A 20423-nucleotide genomic window follows, 5' to 3' on the forward strand; every position below is an offset into this window, starting at 1 on the left:
GAGCAATTATTGATTTCACAAATTACACTTTCCTGAACTCACCCTTCCTAGACTTATCAAGAACATGGGTTTAGCAATGGGCCTATGTACTTGGCTGTGTTTGAATTCTACAAATCTCCCATCTCACACCATTGTAAAGAGTTCATCAATACAGTCATAGGGGTAACAATTTAAAAAGCACAGGTTTAACTAAATATAACATAATTCTTACATTTTCTAAATGTTCTTTGCTGTCAATACGAATTGTCCTAGAACTGTTAAGCACAGTATATAAGATGATTTTTCCTCCCTTTCTCCCCTCCCCACTTAAATACTTTTCAAATCATGTTGCCTTCTTTTTTTTTATTTTTTGAAATACTCAACCAATTGGCTTAGCCCCCGCCTTTTTTTTTCCTGCTGTATCACCTTTTAATACAGGTTTTCATCACCTCTGCAAACAGGATTTTTTTTCTCCCCAGTGAAAAAGATGGATTGGTAAGAGGTCCCACAGCCTATAAACTGTTTCCTTTTAATTCGGGCCCTAGCCGTTTGGCCTGGCTCTCATTCAGGTAGTATTATAACTTGTCTGAACCCCTTCTAAAGGGCCTCCTGCTCATGTATTTATGCCTGAGCACTTGGTGAGCTTTGAAATAGCTTCTCTAAGGAGTGATGGGATCTGTTTGCTCACCTCCAGTCTATGTTGTAATGAAGCATGCCCCTTGCTTTTAAACTCCGGAGGTTCTGACCTCACCAGGTGAGGCTTTCCCTGGAAATGGCCCCCTGAGGCTACTCCCAACTCCACAGTTTATGTGTAGGACACCAATCAGTGTTCACTCTTAAGCTTTATTTTTGTCCCTTAACATTGTCAGCCACTTTCATGTTCGACCTTAAAGTCCCACAAAGGAAGTATTAGGAGGTGATTTCTAAAACACCTAATGCTATACTTCTTAAAGCTTCCCTTTAGCATTCAAAATATCCAGGGTCTTTGTGTAAATTACAAATTTTGCAGTAGCGTGTTCACTTTAAGTAGGGTGGTATAATATGTGGGAGAACAAAGAAATCTTTTCATCATTAATGTCATTGCCAAGAACAGGAACTGATGTTATTTGAGCTTTGATCTTTGTTTTCTTCCCCTCCCCCCACTGCTTAATTCAATTATGTATCCCTCCTTTACATAGTACAAGCACCACTCCTCCTTAGCTCCTTAATTACAGATTGTTCAGGGATGCTAGCTGTCCCGAGGAGTTTGAGCCAGTGTATTTTAGTGTTTTTTTTATTCTAACCTCCAACAGGTACTGCATGTTCCAGACAATGTTCTTTTTAAGGCCCCCAAGTATGAGACTACATAGATAATAGCTCATTCAGTAATCAGTAGATTATGAAGTGGTTAAAATGCAGACGAAAATTAATGGCTGGATTGAGACAAGAGGCTACTTAGATTCTGTTGATGAGACGATATAGAAACTTACATCTAACTTAACAGTCTGCTACTCCTTGCACCCAATTCACTATGCAACTGCAAATTTTGTGAAAATATTTCAAACCATATTTACATTGCAGGACTTGTCAGATATGGCTTTTAAATGATTGTGCCCAAGGATTGACAATTTAAAAGGAAAATTAAAAATTCTTTCATCTTTATACCACACTTTTCTGTCTAACACTTGGAATAGCATCAATAATTAGGCTCTTTAGGGGGAAAAAGGTAGAGAAACATACAGATCAATAATTTTCAGTAAAAAAGAAGTGGATGGCACACTATGATAGATATTTAAGCACATTTCTGTACTAACCCAGGACAGACCAACTAAACTCAAGAAACTCAAGAAGACTCCTATCCTCTAGAGGCTTATCATCTGTGTCTAGAAAAAGAAGACATGAAGAAATGAAAAAGCACTAAGCAATGACTTGCATAAGTAGTTAAATGTTAAAAAAAAATGCTGTGTGAAATAAGGCACATGTGGAATTAATTGCAATCTCTCTTTTAAGGTTTTGTAGAAAAGGGATCTTAATTGTGATGATGAAGTATGAGTTTAACGAACCAAAGTGGGAAGGTCCCCTAGATGTGCAGTCTTGACTGAGAGAAGACCAGAGGATGAGCTGCAGGAGATGCCTCTTCCTTCTAACTCAGGCAGCCAGCTTCATGTTATTGCACCTGATAGCAACATTTGATTTTCCTTTCTTCATTGAAAACATTTCCATAAATTGCAATTACTTCCCACAGTGTCGAATACATTTTCCTTGACAAAGGTGATTATTAAGTATTAAAGTCTAATCCCATAAGAAATTTGTGAATTGTTAAGCCTATTTCTTAACTAGTCAAGAGCAAATTCTTCTTTCTCGTATGTTTTCATACTAATATTGCATGTTATCACCTGCATGTCAGGAGAAAATTCCTCAGGCAAAGATGTTACAGAAAAGTGAAAATGCAGTTACCTTGCTCTGAAAAGATCATGATGGATTTGATATTCTGTGTTCTCATCAAATAATTTTAACATTTACCCAGAAAAGCTGCCCATAATTTCAGTTGCATGGATGAAAATATTAGTGTAAAACCAAAATGCATTTGAGGGAAAAAGTAATTAGATTACAAAAGGCCATTTCTGAAGGAAAAGTGCACTTTACAGTATTAAAATTGTAAAGATGTTGCAACTCTTTATATGCTAAATAAACATCATTAAAGAACATTATATAAAAAATAGAAACAAATTCTGTAGATGACGTCAACATTGTTCTGTCTTTGATGCCTCCAGTAGATCAAGAAAAATAAGTGCAAACCATTTGAAAGAAGTAATTAATAGGATTGAACTAATACTATATTCTAACTATAAAATCTACAAAAATAAAAAAATACACACTATTCATGAAACATGTAGAAAAAATGTTATCTTTACTTTCACAAATAATTCAATATATTCCACAAAGTATCAATTATGCAGGGTACAATTTCTGACCACTGTGAAGTAATATAAGACATAATTTAAAAGTAAAATGAGAAAAACAAAACAAGCAAAAATTCTAACTATAAGAAGTTTACAATAATTTTAATAAGTTTGGACCAAGAAGAAATAAAAATTAACAGACAATTTAGAAAATACTAAAATTAGTACATTATATTTTAACTCTCATGAGATGCAGCCAAGGTAGTATCCAGAAACAAAATCACAGCCTTGGAATATTTTTATAATTTTATGAGAAAAAATAAAAATAATCCAAGCATTCAATTCAAGAAATTATGGAAATGCCTTTAAGGGAAATAGGAGAAAGATAATAGTGAAGATAAAAGTGGAAATTAATTCATTATAAAAGAGAAAGTTAATAGAAATATTAAGTAAATATAAGAAGCATAAAACAACAGAAAAAATTCTCTAAGTAAAATCAAGTGGGAAATGATCATGATGATAATTACAATTATAAATAGCTAGGAGGTATTGTATGCTTTCTCGGTAGCAGATGCCATACTTAAAGCTTTGCATATTATATCAGTTAATTCTTAGAGCAAAACTGAAGTGTTTATTTTCTTTTTATCAAATGTAGTCACTGAATTGGGGGAATTCATTTACTTTTATCTCAAATCTTCTTACGTATCAAAGATGGAATTCAAATGCAGTACCTCCTTGCCTTAACTCCAAAACCTTTTCTCCTAACAATTATACTCTTTCTAACAAAATCCTTTTATAAAATGGTTATAAAAAATTAGAATTCATAATTAATTCTTAATTAGTTTGATAAATTGGATGAACTGGGAAATTTTCTGGTAAAATTTTTCAATTGTACCAGCTTTAAATAGGCAACCCATACATGCAACTAATCATTGAATAAACTGGAAATATTGCCAAAAAATCTTCACACATGACTCTAGATCAATTTGATATTGTCTGTTAACTAATGAGTTTTGTTTATAAATTTCCAAAGAATTTAAACCTATCAGCTCTGTATTATATATTATAGAGCCTAAAAAGCATAAAGGTAGTCTTTTAATTTAAAAAAAAACCTGATATTAAAACCTGATAAGGATAGCAAAAAAAAAACAAGAAAATTGTATATTTATCTCAGATATATAGATGTAAAAATACCACATACAAGTACCAGCAATCAAATTCACCATTATAAAGATATTTTATTAGATAAAATATAATCCCATTACTTATTAACTATAGTAGAGAAGAGCTCTCAATCATTAATCAACCTTACCTTTATCTTTATATTTTTTATTAAAGTATAGTTGGTTTGCAATATTGTACCGATTTCTGCTGTATCCAGTCATATGTATATATGTATATATATATGGGAGTATATGTTGGGAGTTTGGGGTTTGTAGATGCAAACTATGACATTTAGAATGGATAGCTAATGAGGTCCTACTGTATCGCACAGGGAAGTATATGCAACATCTCTAGATGGACCGTGATGGAAGATAATACAAGAAAAGAATGTATATATATATGTATATATATATATACACACACATATATATGAATATATATATACATATACAAATATATATATATATATACACACACACACATATACAAATATATATACATACATTCCTTTTCTTATATTATCTTCCATCACGGTCCATCTAGAGATGTTGCATATACTTCCCTGTGCGATACAGTAGGACCTCATAGCCTATCCATTCTAAATGTCATAGTTTGCATCTACTAATCCCAAACTCCCAGTCCATCCCACTTCCCGCCCCCTCAATCTTACCTTCTTTTAATTTACTGGAGATATTCCCATTAAATTCAGGAACAAAGGAAGATTTCCTACCGTCATTGCTATTTCATAATAACGCTGGAAAGGCTTTGGCTAATTCAACAGCCAGTGAAACAGTTTATAAGAAATAAATAGAAAACATTTGGAAAGGAGGACACCAATTTCTAGACCACACTGGGAACAAAATATACAACTTAAAAACTTAAAAAAAAAAATGTATGGAGTTCCCCTTGAGGCAACAAACCTGACTAGTATCCATGAAGATACGGGTTCAATCCCTGGCCCTGCTTAGTGGGTTAAGAATATGGCGTTGCCATGAGCTGAGGTATAGGTCACAAATGAGGCTCAGCTCTAATGTTGCTGTGGCTACGGCAAGGGGGCAGCTGCATCTCTGAATCGACCCCTACCCTGGGAACTCTCATATGCCATGGGTGTGGCCCTAAAAAAAAGAAAGAAAATAAAAAAAAATTAAAATTAGTGAATATTTGTATGATTAAATGCAACATAAAAATGATAAAATATTTAGTGTCAAATACTAGAAATAGTCAATTTGTTGGGGGAAAAAAAGTCCCATTGGCATCTAAAGATGCCTAAACAGAAAAGAGTGACTAGATTTCTGAAATTTGAAACCTCTTCAACATATTACTACCAATCTGAAATTTCAGTACCGTTTCTACCATTCATAAACAAAAGTGTTATTGTATTCCAATTAGGCACCAGGATCTGTCCAGATGTAGAGAAAACAACACTGAAAAGACAAGTTTCCATGTAAGTTTCCAACAATTTTGTCACTTACTGGGGTGAATGGAGCCAGAGATGTTAAAAAACGGAAAATAAATACACAAGAAACATCTGAGAGTGAAAATTGACATAAGGGAGAAAACAGACTGAGGGGCTGGAGACTCCTAGGCTGCTTTGGTTTGGAAGTTTAGAGAAAGCCTTCCTCAGCAGGTGACATTTAAGCTGAGACCTAAATGATGAGGGGCAGATAAATAAAGGTCAGGTTGAAAAGAATTCCAGAAAGAATACCCCATTTTAACTTAAAACTTTATTTCACCTTTATATTGGATTTTATAATATATACATCCTTCTTTCAATGTAAATGTAATGTGGGATTTTTTCCCCTAATATCAATATCATATTGTTGAAACATCCATTTGGACTTAGCCTTCTGAAGTTAGTTGCTTTGACTTCAGTTTATTTGGACATTTCTTACAAACTAGCTGTTAGATATAGTGTTCCTTCTTGTACTATCTCCTCATCCTCCTTTTTTTTTCGTCTTATTTCTGACTCTCACCCTCATCTGAACTCACCACTGAAATGACGTATGGGTGTCTCATTTGAGATATTACTTGTTAATAAAAACTGTGATACCCAAATTGCCTCAATAAATTATGCCCATACAAATTAAGGTGATTGATATCAAATTGGCTGCTTCAAAATGTTCTTTTTTATCCCTTATTAAACTGGCATTCACCTCTAATGGTGACCATTTTATAAAAAAAAGTATAAGAATATAACAAATAATTCAATTCTAATTCTAGTAGCAACATGGCAAGAGGTTAAATCTGAGACCCTCTCCTTTCTTGAAAACTATATGAGAAAGAAAACAACCCACAAAATTCATGAATTCTGTTGAAGGGAAATTAGAAGACAAATTTCAAATTGTATAAATCCTAGTTAGTCAGCTGAGACTTTCAAAGCCTTTCAGTAATTCTTGCAGAAACAAGCAACAAGAGTGATAGTAAAAATACAATTACATTTTTTTCCCCACCCTTTGTTCTGTTGCAACATGAGTATCTAGACAAAGTTCTCAATGCTACTCAGCAGGATCTCCTTGTAAATCTATTCTAAGTTGTGTCTGATAAGCCCAAGTTCCTGATCCCTCCCACTCCCTCCCCCTCCCATCAGGCAGCCACAAGTCTTTTCTCCAAGTCCATGATTTTCTTTTCTGAGATGTTCATTTGTGCTGGATATTAGATTCCAGTTATAAGTGATATCATATGGTATTTGTCTTTGTCTTTCTGGCTCATTTCACTCAGTATACGATTGTCTAGTTCCATCCATGTTGCTGCAAATGGCATTATGTCATTCTTTTTTATGGCTGAGTAGTATTCCATTGTGTATATATACCACCTTTTCCTAATCCAATCATCTGTTGATGGACATTTGGGTTGTTTCCATGTCCTGGCTATTGCGAATAGTGCTGCAATGAACATGCGGGTGCATGTGTCTCTTTTAAGTAGAGTTTTGTCTGGATAGATGCCCAAGAGTGGGATTGTGGGGTCATATGGAAGTTCTATGTATAGATTTCTAAGGTATCTCCAAACTGTTCTCCATAGTGGCTGTACCAGTTTACATTCCCACCAGCAGTGCAGGAGGGTTCCCTTTTCTCCACAGCCCCTCCAGCACTTGTTATTTGTCGATTTATTAATCATGGCCATTCTGACTGGTGTGAGGTGGTATCTCATGGTAGTTTTGATTTGCATTAAGGATAACTTGATCCCCTTGCTGTACAGTGGGAAAATAAAATAAAAAAAAATTACTTCAAATTTAAGGACACTCTTTAAGACCCAAAGTTAGGGGATAGAAAAAAAATCATTCAATGCAAATGGAAACCAAGAGATCAGTGGTAGTTATATGAAACAAAATAGACATTAAGTGAAAAACTGTAACCAGAGACAAATGTCACTGTACAATGATAAGAGGATTAAGTCATTGAGGGGCTATAATGATTGTAAAATAAATATGCACTCAGCATTGGAACACCTAAATATTTGAAACAAATGCTACTGTATTTGAAAGGAAAAATGGAGAAATAAATGTTAATTCAATAATAAAAAAGAATAAAAAAAGGGTGATAGTAAAAATAAATGAAAAAAGAGGGTGTGAGATAATTAGTGGTGGCAGATCTCAGAAAGTGTCAAATAAAAATACGTTCTATACGTCTTCTATACGGAGACCATATCAATTGATGATAGTGGCCATGAATACACTAAAGAAGCACAGGAATGACTCCAAAAGCAGTGAGGGAATGGGTTAGGTTTGGAGAGGCAGAGAAGTCATGGGCCATAGGAAGGATACATATTAAGAAAGATTTTATCCGTAGACATTTCTAAGACTTAAGAGTGTTGACACTCAACAATATCACAGAGAACTTATGATAGAGAAGAGCTCTCAAAGAGATTTGTACACATGGTTTTCATCTAATGGAATCAATGATTAGTTGATAAAAATGAAATAAAGTTTTTTAAGTAACTATATTAGATTGGACCAAAATGTACATAAACTGCACACAACAAAAAGAGATCTTTGAGTTTCAAAACTTCTATAGATAAAAAGCATGTTAAGAAAACTACATGGATGCAAATATTGGCAATTTCTAATAGAAAAGGAAAGATGACTCAGATGGAAAATGAGGAACCCAGAGATCATAGCCAAGACTCTCAAAGAATCATTTTTAGGGAGCTGACATAGACCATGGACACTGATAAATTTCAGAACTGCTATGAGCCATTGACTTCTAAGTGCCTCCTGTTCTCTGTTTTCAATCAGAGTGTCAATGGATTCTATCTTTATTCCATCATTGTAAGTTGGGGTGGTGTTGGGGGTGGGAATATAGAGTACATAGACTGAATTTAGATGATGAAATCCTGGACTGCACACTGATAAAATAAGAGGGTAAGATTTTTGCAGATCTTGGGAGGAGATGAAAGTATTTCATATGTTATAGAAAGTAAATAGTTTTTAGCCAGAGGATGGATGGTGTAGACTAAAGAGAGCCACAAATAATTGCCTACTCTTCTCATTGAGAATTTGAGTATAATCCCCTTCCTTTAAATTGGGGCTGAATCTAGTGACTTGCTTACTCAATAAAGTTGAAGTATCATTCAACTACTTCTGAAGTTGAAGCTAAGTAATAAGAAGCCTTCCAGCTTCTGCGTAGGCCTTGCATAATACTTATTATCTGTGCCATGAGCTTCCATGTAAGTTTGACTACTCTGATGGAGATACCACTTGGAAACACCTTAAAACTAGATGGGAAGGGAGATGGTCCTAACTGAGCTTAACCTCCTGGCCATCTCTACCAAGCTATCAACATGTAAATTAAACCATTTTAAAACCTTCAGAGCATCCACGCTTGAATACCAACAAGTGATTCCAGTTGATGAAATATGAAGTAGAAGAATCACCAGCTGAGCCCTGCCTGAGTTTTTATCCACAAAATTGTGAGATATAATGAAGTGCTGCTTTATGCCACTAAGCTCTAGGATGGTTTGTTAGGCAGCAATAGATAAGAGTAATGTTCATAATCAGGAAAATGCTACGCTGGATGAAAAAAATAGGGGAGTAAGAGTATTATCATGATGTATGATTATAAAGCTAACCATTGGAATGCAAATACAAACCTAATGAAACATCATTGCCTCAGTAAGGAAAAAGCAAAGAAAACAGACTACAATGAAAGATTTAAAATGCATACACACATACACAGTATGAGATTTTGCAATGACCATATATTTGTAGGTAGCAATTTGTTAATGTGCATCACAAATCTTAAAATTTACTGTACATTTTAATCTGTTTACACAGAAAAATGTTCTAAAATAAATAAAAATGTTTGTAAAATTATATTAAAGGTTGTTTATTTATAATAGCAGAAATTTGGAGTCATCATTACTACTCCAAATGTGATATGATTTAATAACTTTTGGTCCAGCATATAATAAAATAATATGTAACTACCAAAAAACATATTCTTAAGAATATTTAATAGCAAAAATCCAGTCAAATAAAAGGTTAAGTGCAAAAGAACAGAAAATAAAACTGTAGTGTATGATGTCATTTTATAGGAAAACAAAAATTATGTAGTTGTGTGAAAAATTGAAAAATATCAGTAATGTTCATCTATGGGGTTGTAAAAAGATACTTGGATTATACCCTCTTTTTTTTTTTTCCTTCTTAGGCCTCTACCTGTTACATATGGAAGTTCCCAGGCTAGGGGTCAAATTGAAACTGCAGCTGCAGGCCTACACCACAGCCAAGGCAACACAGGAACCCTGCAGCATCTGCAACCTACACCACAGCTTGTGGCAACAATGGATCCTTAACCCACTGTGCAAGGCCAGAGATCAAACCTGCATTCTCACAGACACTATGTTAGATTCTTAACCCACTGAACCAAAATAGGAACTCCAGGGCACACTCTTTGGTATTTCCATTCATTATGGTAAAATTATAAAAAATGTATTTAAATTATTATATAAGTACATTGTCAATTAAATTAAGGGTCTTCTGACTTCTACAAGGTGAAACTCTCCATTCTCTCTTTTACAATGATGGAGTAGATTCTAGAAGAGTTGATGGTTGAACCAGCACAACTAAATTTCATAGTTCACATCCTATGAAGACATATCTGGATCAAACTTCTTAAGCATAGTTTATTCCGTAGATTTCTTAAATAGCTATTATTCCTGAAGTGTCTGATTAAAGAGGGAATTGTCCAGCTAGCTAATCATTCACATATCTTTTTACTTCCTCAACATCTAAAGGCAAAATTTGGCTCCTGGGGCAATTGGCTAGTCGGGTCACATTTCCTGCTAGATAGACATTGAACTCTGAACACATATCACTGAATTATACACAACATGGAAAGATCATACCTCTGACAAATTGTGTTTTGTGCCTTTGTTTAATTAACAGCCCTTAATAAAACCTGGATAGTTTTTGTTTGTTTTTTCTTTTTAGGGCCACATCCACAGCATATAGAAGTTCCCAGGCCAGGGGTCCAATCAGAGCTACAGCTGCCAGCCTAATCACAGCCATGGCAACATCAGATCTGAGTCACGTCTGCAACCTGCACCACAGCTCACTGCAACACCGGATCATTAACCTACCGAGTGAGGCCAGGAATTGAACCCACAACCTCATAGTTCCTAGTCGGATTTGTTTCTGCTGCATAATGATGGGAACCCCAAACCTGGATAGTTTAAATATAATTACCAGGACCCTTAAACATGGAAGAAAACAATAGGGAAATATTCCTAAGATACTCTCTCATGGCTTGTTATTATCATTGATTCTGGTCCTTTTTTTATATTGAGTAAGTTTGCAAGCCACATTAATTATTTAGGATGTTTGATTACTCTTTTTTTCCCATTCCATTGTCTCCTGGGACCATGAAAGAGTTAAATCTCCTCCCAAATCACCGTCTAAGAGCAACGTCCACAGCAGGAGCATCTGCTCATTATTAGATTATGTGGGCACTAGTCAGGGCAGAATTCTGAGCAGACTAATAGCAGTGGAAGCACAGTTGTGGAAAAGCAACCCACAACTTGAACTGCCAGGACACAAAATTACCCCTTGGTCTTGGCACATTGATTACCTCCTTTTTTTTTTTCCAGGCTGCTCTTTTTACTTCAAACAAAAAACATCCAAACGCATTCGTTTACAGCATTTTCAAAGATTTGGAAATACGAAAAGATTAATTTTTAAGTGTATAAATATTCTGTCTTCCTCCTAGTTTTCTTACACACTACTTTCCCACCCAAAAAGGAAGAAGAAACTGCTTGGTATTTCACTGGGCCTGAAATCAGAAGAGACTGAGTACCACAAGAAAGGCTGCTCTTTTGATATTTTTGGCAAATACCAGGGATGAATGTTCTAGAAATCTGGCCAAATTTTCAACCCAATTTTGCAGACTAACTTGTGAGGTTCTGAGCACTTGGAAACAGACAGATAAGCAACTTAGCCACAGATTTTATTTAAATAGAACCCAGACCTTAAAGGTCTTTGGGTTCAACAAAGGTGACATTTTTACAACATGCACATCCTCTTGCCTGACTCCATTGACTAGTCAGAGGTGAACTTGCAAGCAGTGCAGATTCCCCAGCCTAGGGGACATACATACTGAAGAGCCAGAGCAGGATATCCTGCTGGCTTGATGGGTCTAGTAAAGTATTCTCTGGTCACATCTAGACTCCACACCAGATGTTTGACAACCTTACTCTGTGACCGCTTTGTTTGAGGACACAACTGTGAACATGACTTAACTTCTAACTGGAACTTTTCTTTTTGTTAAATAAGTATATTCTTGTTAGCACACCACTATTAAAAAAACAAAGTAAATGTAAGAATATATATAGGAATGTAGAGAGAAAATATGTTATTGATCTTTCCTAAGTAAAGCAGAAATTCACTGATTAAAAATAACCCTAAAGCACTTTAAAATTACGTATGTAGCCTAAATTGAGGGAAAGAATCCTCTCATATGTAAAAAGCAAACAACCATTTGGAAGGTGAGCCTCTGCCACTTTCAGCTGGGTTGACTTTTCAGAGCCACTCCCCAAACCAACTCCCTGTCAACTTTGTGCTCATACCTAGCTTTTCATAGAGAAATCACTCAACTTTTTTTTTTCAATTACCCCCATGTGCCATGAAGATTTCTTGTAAAATGTAATATTTTGAAAGAGAGGTTATTATGCTATTAGTTGTTCAACACATAATTTCGTTTTCAGATTAGCTAACTGAACACTAAGGGAGTAGAATAAAGAATAGATTTTTTTTTTATTTAAAGGAAATAAATGGCTCAGATGTTTTTCTGACCAAGGTGGATAATTAGCTATATATCATGGTCAGGGAATTCAAAATTTAGCTTGTTCCTACATTCTTATATTGATTTAAGAGTGTAAAACTTTTTGGTGAGCACAGAAAAAAAAAAAATACAGGTAGATACAAAATGGAGATTCAGATAAAGAATGGATATATTTTCAGGAGACTTAGAAAGTCTAAGGTGAGGTGAAAATCTCCTGAACTAGACTGAGAAGAACTTTGCTGTATTCACAGTTTCACATGAAGAACAATGCTTGGAATGTAAAGATTTGTCAGATGAATGAATGAAGGAACAAGTGAATCTTGACAGGCTGCTATGTAGAGCTTAGAGTTGTGATCTACTTGCTCTATGATCAACTTCCACATTCTTTCTCCTTTATCTCTCTCCTGCCCCTACTGATTCCCAGCTAGAAAAGGGCCAGGATCACAAGTCCTGGTTTGGCAGCTATAGGATTCCAGGAAAATTCTCTTATGCCTCCCCATTGCGCAGGCTTCTTCTATTTCTTTCTTTCTTCCTCCCTCCCTCCCTCCCTCCCTCCCTCCTTCCCTCCCTCCCTCTCTCTCTCTCTCTCTCTTTCTTTCTTTCTTTCTTTCTTTCCTTTTTTAGGGCCACACACAAGGCATAATTTCCTAGGCTATAGGTTCAATTGGAGCTACAGCTGCCAGCCTACACCACAGCCACATCAACCTGGGATCCAAGCTGCATCTGCGACCTATACGACAGCTCACAGCAATGCCAGATCCTTAAATCCACTGAACAGGTCAAGGGATCAAACCTGTGTCCTCATGGATACTAGTCAGGTTTGTTACCGCTGAGCTACAATGGGAACTCCTTTGTAGGTTTCTTGACCAAGCCTCAGCCAACCAGTTTTTGTTTCTCATGCTCCCCTGATACTTTACATAGGAATCCAGGAGGCAGAGTAGTTTGGGGATTCTTAGTGGGCTATGTTTTCAGAAGGAAAATCCCTGTTGGATAGCAAATATCATTCTGAATTCTTTAGATGTCAGGGCAGAGCTCACAGAAAGTCATTGTTTATGTCTGAAACAAATCTTTATGATGTGATTGAAAATGTTCTCAGTTACTCTAGCTTACTTTTATTAAAAAGTTTAATGTGTTTTTATTTCTTCCAGGCAGTAGATAAAAAGGTGTCACACAAATATTGATTTAAAAGCCTAGCAAGTTTGCCCTCTTTTGCAAATCTTTTTTTTTTTTCACTCTTTGAGAACAAATATATGCTTTCATGGACTTGTGTGTGTGTGTGTGCGTGTGTGTGTGTGTGTGCGTGTCAGGATTACTTTATTTGAAGAAGCAAATGATTATTTTTTTTATTTTTAGGAAATATTTACTATTTTCCAGTTCTATATTCACAAATGAAACGCAGCACTGCAATGTATTATCCAATTTATTAAAATCAGTGCGAATAACTGCACATCACGAGAAAGTGTGCATGAACTCAAAAGTATCCCCTAGGAAATTTGCCAAGCAGAAATTTTAGCACATGAAATTCAGTATCTTGAAAATTTAACTAGAAATAAGATTAAAATGAGAATATACTTGATTTAATGGCATCAAGTCCATTTTACAGGTAAGAAAACTTAAGAGTTTGTAGAATAAACAACTGAGGTCCACAACTAAGCTGATCCCCATCCCAACACTGGGAGTTTCATTTCAGTCCTTAACTGGCTCAACAAAGAGCCATCCCTCTATTTTACTTCTACCAGGTACAGCCTTCCATGATCTCCAGGCATCTTCTCACTTTGAACTGACTGTATAGTATGTTATACTTTTAATTCAAGTGATAGTGAAAACTTACTGTTGTATGCCAAGTACTTTTCTAGGAAGTCTACAAATAGTAACTCAGTTAATCCTAACATAGCTTTCTTATTTATTTACTTATTTTTATTTCATTTTTTAGGGCCATACTGACAGCATATGGAAGTTCCCAGACTAAGAGTCAAATAGGGGCTGTAGCTGCTAGTGCCCACCATAGCTATAGCAATGCCAGATCAAAGCCATGTCTGTGACCTACACTGCAGCTCACAGCAATGACGAACCCTTAAGCCATTGAGTCAGGCCAAGGATCGAACCTGCATCCTCATGGATACTAGTCTTGTTCGTTATAGCTGAACCATGATGGGAACCCCCTAACACAACTTTCTCAGTAGATCCTTATCTCTATTTTTCAGAAAAGAAGACTGAGGCCTAGAGACAGAGTAATCTAGGACCCAGGCAGAGAATAGCTCCAGAACCCCGGCTCTCACCCAGCAAGGGTGAGACCTCTCTATGGCTGTGTATCCCCCACCTGATTGTGTGATCATTAAGTTCAGGAGCTCTTTATTGATAAGCTTTGTATCTCCCATGCCAGATATAGTTCCTGTATAATAGTAGGAATTGTTGCTAAATTAAATAAAAAGAAGGAAAGAAGAAAGAAAAAGAGAGAAGGAGAAAGGGAGGAAGGAGGGGGAATTAGAAGAACACATGGTATTTGAAATTCTGAGCATCTTCTGAGCTGTCCACCCATTTATTCTACAAAGACAAAAAAGCAAACAGACAAATAGCAAAACAACTGTCCACCCAACCAAAGCAAACAAAGAGGTGAACTAGGTCCTTATTTAAATATAACTAATTTCTTCCAGGGCACTGAACACAGAAAACAATAGAGTTTAAAGCCCTGCTCATTTGGTCAATCACTCATGTCCAAATGCCTATTAAATACATACTAAGCTAGCCAGTTCCCAGGAGGCTTGCCCTGTTTTACATTTTTTTAACGTAAAATGATCATCTCTTAACATGCTTATTAATTATATTAATTGTTAACTTACTGCCTTACCCTTCTGGAATGTAAGCTCCACAAGGTACATGTCTTTGCTTCATTCCCCGATATATCCTGGGCACCTACAACCATGCCTGACACACATTACATATTCCATAAGTATTTATTAAATTAATCAATCAATGTGAAAATACGTGAAAACTGAACAGAGCATGGAGCACTTAGTAATGGAAAGGAATTGGCAGGATTTGGGGTCAAAGGGGAGATATTTTAGTGAAGAAAATTATAGAGTCTAGAGTTATTGAGAACTGTGAATGGTATTGCCAACAACCAAATAGGGAAAACAAGAAAAGAGGTTTGAGAGAAAGATTTGGAGTTAAATTTTAACCAGGTTTAACTTGAGATAAATATAGAACATCCAAGTGAATTCTAGTAGGCAACTGAAAATGCCTACCTATTTGGGAATTCCTGCTATGCAAAGGCCGTAGGACCAAAGCATTCAACACCTAATTATGAATGTCAGTATTGGGATAGAGTTCATAACTTATTTCTTGCTCTATAGTTTTCTGTTGTGAAGACTATAAATAGGTTGGAATGTATTTTGAAACTAAAAATAAATACAGTGTATTCTTCAGAACTCAGAGTGCATGCATGTGTGTGTGTATGCATTTGTCTGGCTAGTAGTAAGATATTTGGAGTATAATGTGAAACACCCCTTATTTTACTGATAGGAAAACTAAAGGGAGCTAGCTCAGGGCAATTTTTGTTATATAAATTAGGATTACATTCACTAACTGAGAAATGGAAAGACGGGTGTTATAAGAAAGAAAAAAATTGACAAATCAGAATAGAATTATGGAATCAAGAGTACATGGGAAAATTTAAGTTTTTATAAGGTAGAAGGACAACAGAAAGAGATCCTTTAAGGAACAGAAAAATATGGCTAGAACACAACCATATGACAATTGATATTCTCAGAAAAAATATAAGGCAAGTATATCAGTCAGAGCTCTCCAGAAAAATAGAACCAATAGGAGCCAATACCTACATATGTATATCCCATCCTATCCTATATCAAGAGATTTATTTTAAGGATTAGCTCACGTGAATACACGGGGCTGACAAGTGTGAAAGTTACAGGGTAAACTGGAAGGCTAGAAACTCAAGCAGGAGTTGTTGCTTTAGAGTTGAGGCAGAAGTATTTCACCCCCTTCTCCTTCTTTTCCTTCTCTTCCTCCTCCTTCTCCCACTCCCTCTGCTTCTGTTTTTGCTCTTAAAGTCTTAAACTGATTGAATGAGCCCACTCACATGGAGGGTTGTCTGCTTTACTTAAAGTCAACTGATTGTAAATGTGAACCACAATCTAGCAGCAACGGATATGGGTTTGACTAAGTAACTGGGCATTATAACCTCACCAAGCATGGACATAAAATTAACCATCATAGCAAGAATCTATACAAGGTTCAGGATGAGTAATAAGGCCAAGGATACAGTTAGTCAAAAGTAGCTCCTGGTGGAGTTCCCATCGTGGTGCGCAGAAATTAATCTGACTAAGAACCATGAGGTTGAGGGTTCAATCCCTGACCTCGCTCAGTGGGTTAAGGATCCAGTGTTGCCATGAACTGTGGTGTAGGTCACAGACATGGCTCAGATTCTGGCATTGCTGTGGCTGTGGTGCAGGCCTGCAGCTGTAGCTCCAATTAGACCCCTAGCCTGGGACCCTCCGTGTTGCTGTGAGTGCAGCTGTAAAAAAGCAAAAAAAAAAAAAAAGTAGCTCATGGTATGTATCTTGCCTCTTGCTGAGAAAGGTAGAGGAGAGAAGAATGTGAGAGCAGAAGATGGGGCAAGGTCATAGTGCAAGTGAGTGCAGGACATAGGTGGACACCAGGAAGATCACTGGACCAGAAACCAGAGCACCTGGTTCCCATTTATTAGTTCTTTTCATTTGGTCGCAAGTAACACCATTTCTCTGATCCTAAATGGCATTAATTTTACCTGTTCCACTGCACCAAAAATACGTTTTCAAGTCAAATGAGCTAATGTATGGGAAAGATTTATACATGTATTTATATATGCATCTATTACAGCTATTACCACTATCAAGACTTTACAAGCACAAGCCTAGTTTAGTCCAATAGAGATGGAGTTGTGTGAACCTGTGAACTTAAGAGATACATCAAATACCAACATTGAAAGGATATTGTCACCAAATGCCACAGTCTACTTTATGTTGCCCACTTTGTTCTCTCAGTCTTATCCATTAGAGCTGCACAATTAGAGGCCACTGTTGCTATAACAAAGCATCAATAGCCAGTTTAAATTCAAACCATAATCTGTGTGAAAATGTGTTGCTTTAACCAGGTTATGGTGATCAATATGGAATTAAAATCTACAAGTTCAAATGAGACTTCGAGTTATTCTCTGAGTGAAGATTTAGCAACAAAGACTGCCGAGTATTTAATCAAAAGGTGATTCATGGTTTTAATCCTATGTTATTATTCCTTCTTCTAGCTTTAGGAATGTTTTAGTAATCAAAATGTCTACATGGAAGACAAATAATTTGAAAGTCTTGAGTTATTGGAGGTTCACAAATTATATAAGCAAGCTACATTTAAGCATAATTAATAGCATATATTGTATTGTGATTAATGGGTTGAGGGAATGGCAGAAGAAAATATTTTTCTTTTTTCCAATAAAAAGAGAAACATCTATGTATATATACTATTGACTTTAATGTATTTGTGGATCAGAAAAAAAGCATTATCATTACACAGAAATTGGAAGAAAAAATTTCAAGTTCAAATAAAAGACATCAGCAACAAGAATTCAAATCTTTACAAACCTGACATAACAAAACTATAGTCCAAAGTAAAATTTATGAAAATATACCTGTTAGCAAGTACATAATTGTGCTTTTGCCACCAAAGCACTCTTTATTGTTAATAAATAGTTTCTTTTAGTAACTACCTTACAAGTACATTTAAATATTTATGATCATTATTTGTATATAATAAAAGTTGGAAGGTATCCTAGGTAAAATATAAAAGAGATACAAGTCCATGCCAGTGGTGCAGCCAGTAACCCAGGGGCACTTTTGTAAAATGCTCTCTCCCCATATCCATATAACACTTTCTCTTCTTTTCTCCCACCATCACACCAATCCAGAGTCTTATCCCCCCTTCCTCGATTCTTGCAGAAACCTCCACATTCACAGTCAATGTGGTTTTTCTATACTACTGCCAGAATGTTTCTTTCAAAATGCAAATGCCAACCATATTGTGCCCACGTATGCCCCTTTCGCACTCTCCTGATTAAAATGTCAGCAGCTCTCCATTGCCTTTTAGAGTGAGGACAAGATACATAGTCTAATTTCCACCTGCTTTTCACATCTCACCGTCCTCATCCCCACTACTAGGTCTCTGCTCCCTGGAGTTTTCCTCCCATTCCTGCACAAAGGTTCCTTCATGCAAGAACTCCTGCTATTCTTTTAGATCTCAGTTCAGTCCTGACTTCAGGCAGGAAGTAATTCCTGACCTTCCCAAATGGGCATCTCACAGCAGTTTCTTCTCCTTTAAAGCACTTACGCTGTTATAGTTTTCCTATTTTCATAGTTATCTCTGTAATCATTTGAGAAAGCTGTCCCCCTCTAAACAGAGGCTCCACAGCAGGGTTCCTCTCACTGCTAGGTGCACACACACAAACACACACACACACACACATACACACACCATAGGTACTTTTTCTCACCTTTAGAGCTTCAGATTCTAGAACAGTGTCATGCCCAGAACAGAGTTTCAAATGCTTAGTTGAATTAATGAATGGTCTCCGACTGAGTTCAAATGTGAATTTGTCATCAGTTTGCTTTCCTTAAGCTTATGTGAACCTACATGAACTAGAAATTATTCAAAGTATATATAAGATAGTGCATATGAGTGGAAGACAGTGACAAATGCATTCAATTCAGCCAAAATAATAAAAGAATATTTCCTGACACAAGTCAAAAAGCTGATTTTTTCTAATCCTGTCTTAGTCAATACTTTCAAAAGTTATATTTTTAAAAAAATTCCACCATAAATACAGATATTTCTAGTACCACATATTGAGGCTAAGAATATACTAAAATTTATTTAATGAGATTTGGTTATATTCCAGCCAAAACAAATGTTCTCTCCTTTCACCATACATGGCATAATTCATGGATCTTAGAAATCTGTCACAATTATCAATATTAATACCTGAACTTCATCTCTTTAGGATAAGGTCACATCTTTCTAACAGCCTCTGGTTTCAACCTTCTCCACCTCCTCTTAAAGCAAGAAAGGTAGTCACACGCTCAGCAGCTTTAAGGACATTATTTAAGTACCATTTAGATGTACAGTCCAATGGTCACTAGATGCCTGAAGCCAGGATTATTGGAGACTGCAGTTCTTGCTATTGTGCATTTATGGAACTGGAGCAGGAGGTATGAGGGAAGAGAAGAGAAGAGGAAAGAAGAGAAATTTTTAAAAAGAAAAAGAAGGTAACAAACAACCCAGAAGAGATTATCAACCATTTGTACCATCTTGATGACAACATTTGACAAGGCTCCACTCCAAAGACAAAGGCATATCCCACAAGGAGGGGAAAGAATATGAGCACTGCCCATCTCCCAACACGGAGAACCTTTCCTTTTTTCACAGAGGCAGCCCACAAGTGACACTTGAAGTTTGAAGTTTAGGAAAGGGCAGTAATTGTGCTCCTGACATGGTAACACTCCTATAAGCATCAAATCAAAACAAAGAACTACCATAAGGAGGAAAACATGTATTATTACAAAAAAAAAAAAAAATTCACATACACCTAAAATACATACCTCACAAAAGATAGCTTTCTTCCTAGCTTTTCTTTTTCAAAATTTTGAATGCAAGACAAATGCCTGTAACAATAGTTAGAAAACTACAATATAAATATACACTTTGTGGTCTTTACTGAAACCTGCACTTGAAGTTATAGTTCATGGTGACTGCTTTAGAAATGTCAGTGCCACAACAAACTCAAACTTTTCATAATTTGAGGTATTGCCCAAGACTGATGTGGCATTCATGCAACTGTTTTCATTTCTTTTACTAAGCTATTGCTGATTGCTTCTACAATTTAAAGAATTCCAAATATGAATGAATATTTAGTCCACTTTTCCCTTTTGAGTGATCAGCGCAAAAAGAATTTAAAACAAATGGCCTTTTCCCAACACTGAGAAGAAGCCTCTGGAATTATCCTTAACATATAAACATCAGTAGGAACACCTAGGTAAGTTATTTCTCTTTTTCTACTCAAGTTGAAGTGAAGACATTCAGTAAT

General features: G+C 36.0%; 1 long non-coding RNA gene across 2 annotated transcripts in view; it reads left to right on the forward strand.

The window, feature by feature from the left end:
• The window catches only part of LOC106506174, a 41815-nt gene continuing 38252 nt past the window's right edge, over window positions 16861–20423 (forward strand). For both annotated transcript variants that reach the window (XR_001301313.2, XR_001301314.2), the window contains exon 1: window positions 16861–20372. This is a non-coding gene — a long non-coding RNA (uncharacterized LOC106506174). The remainder of the gene's footprint in view (window positions 20373–20423) is intronic.

Source organism: Sus scrofa, chromosome 15 (assembly GCF_000003025.6).
Source record: "Sus scrofa isolate TJ Tabasco breed Duroc chromosome 15, Sscrofa11.1, whole genome shotgun sequence".
NCBI lineage: Eukaryota > Metazoa > Chordata > Mammalia > Artiodactyla > Suidae > Sus > Sus scrofa.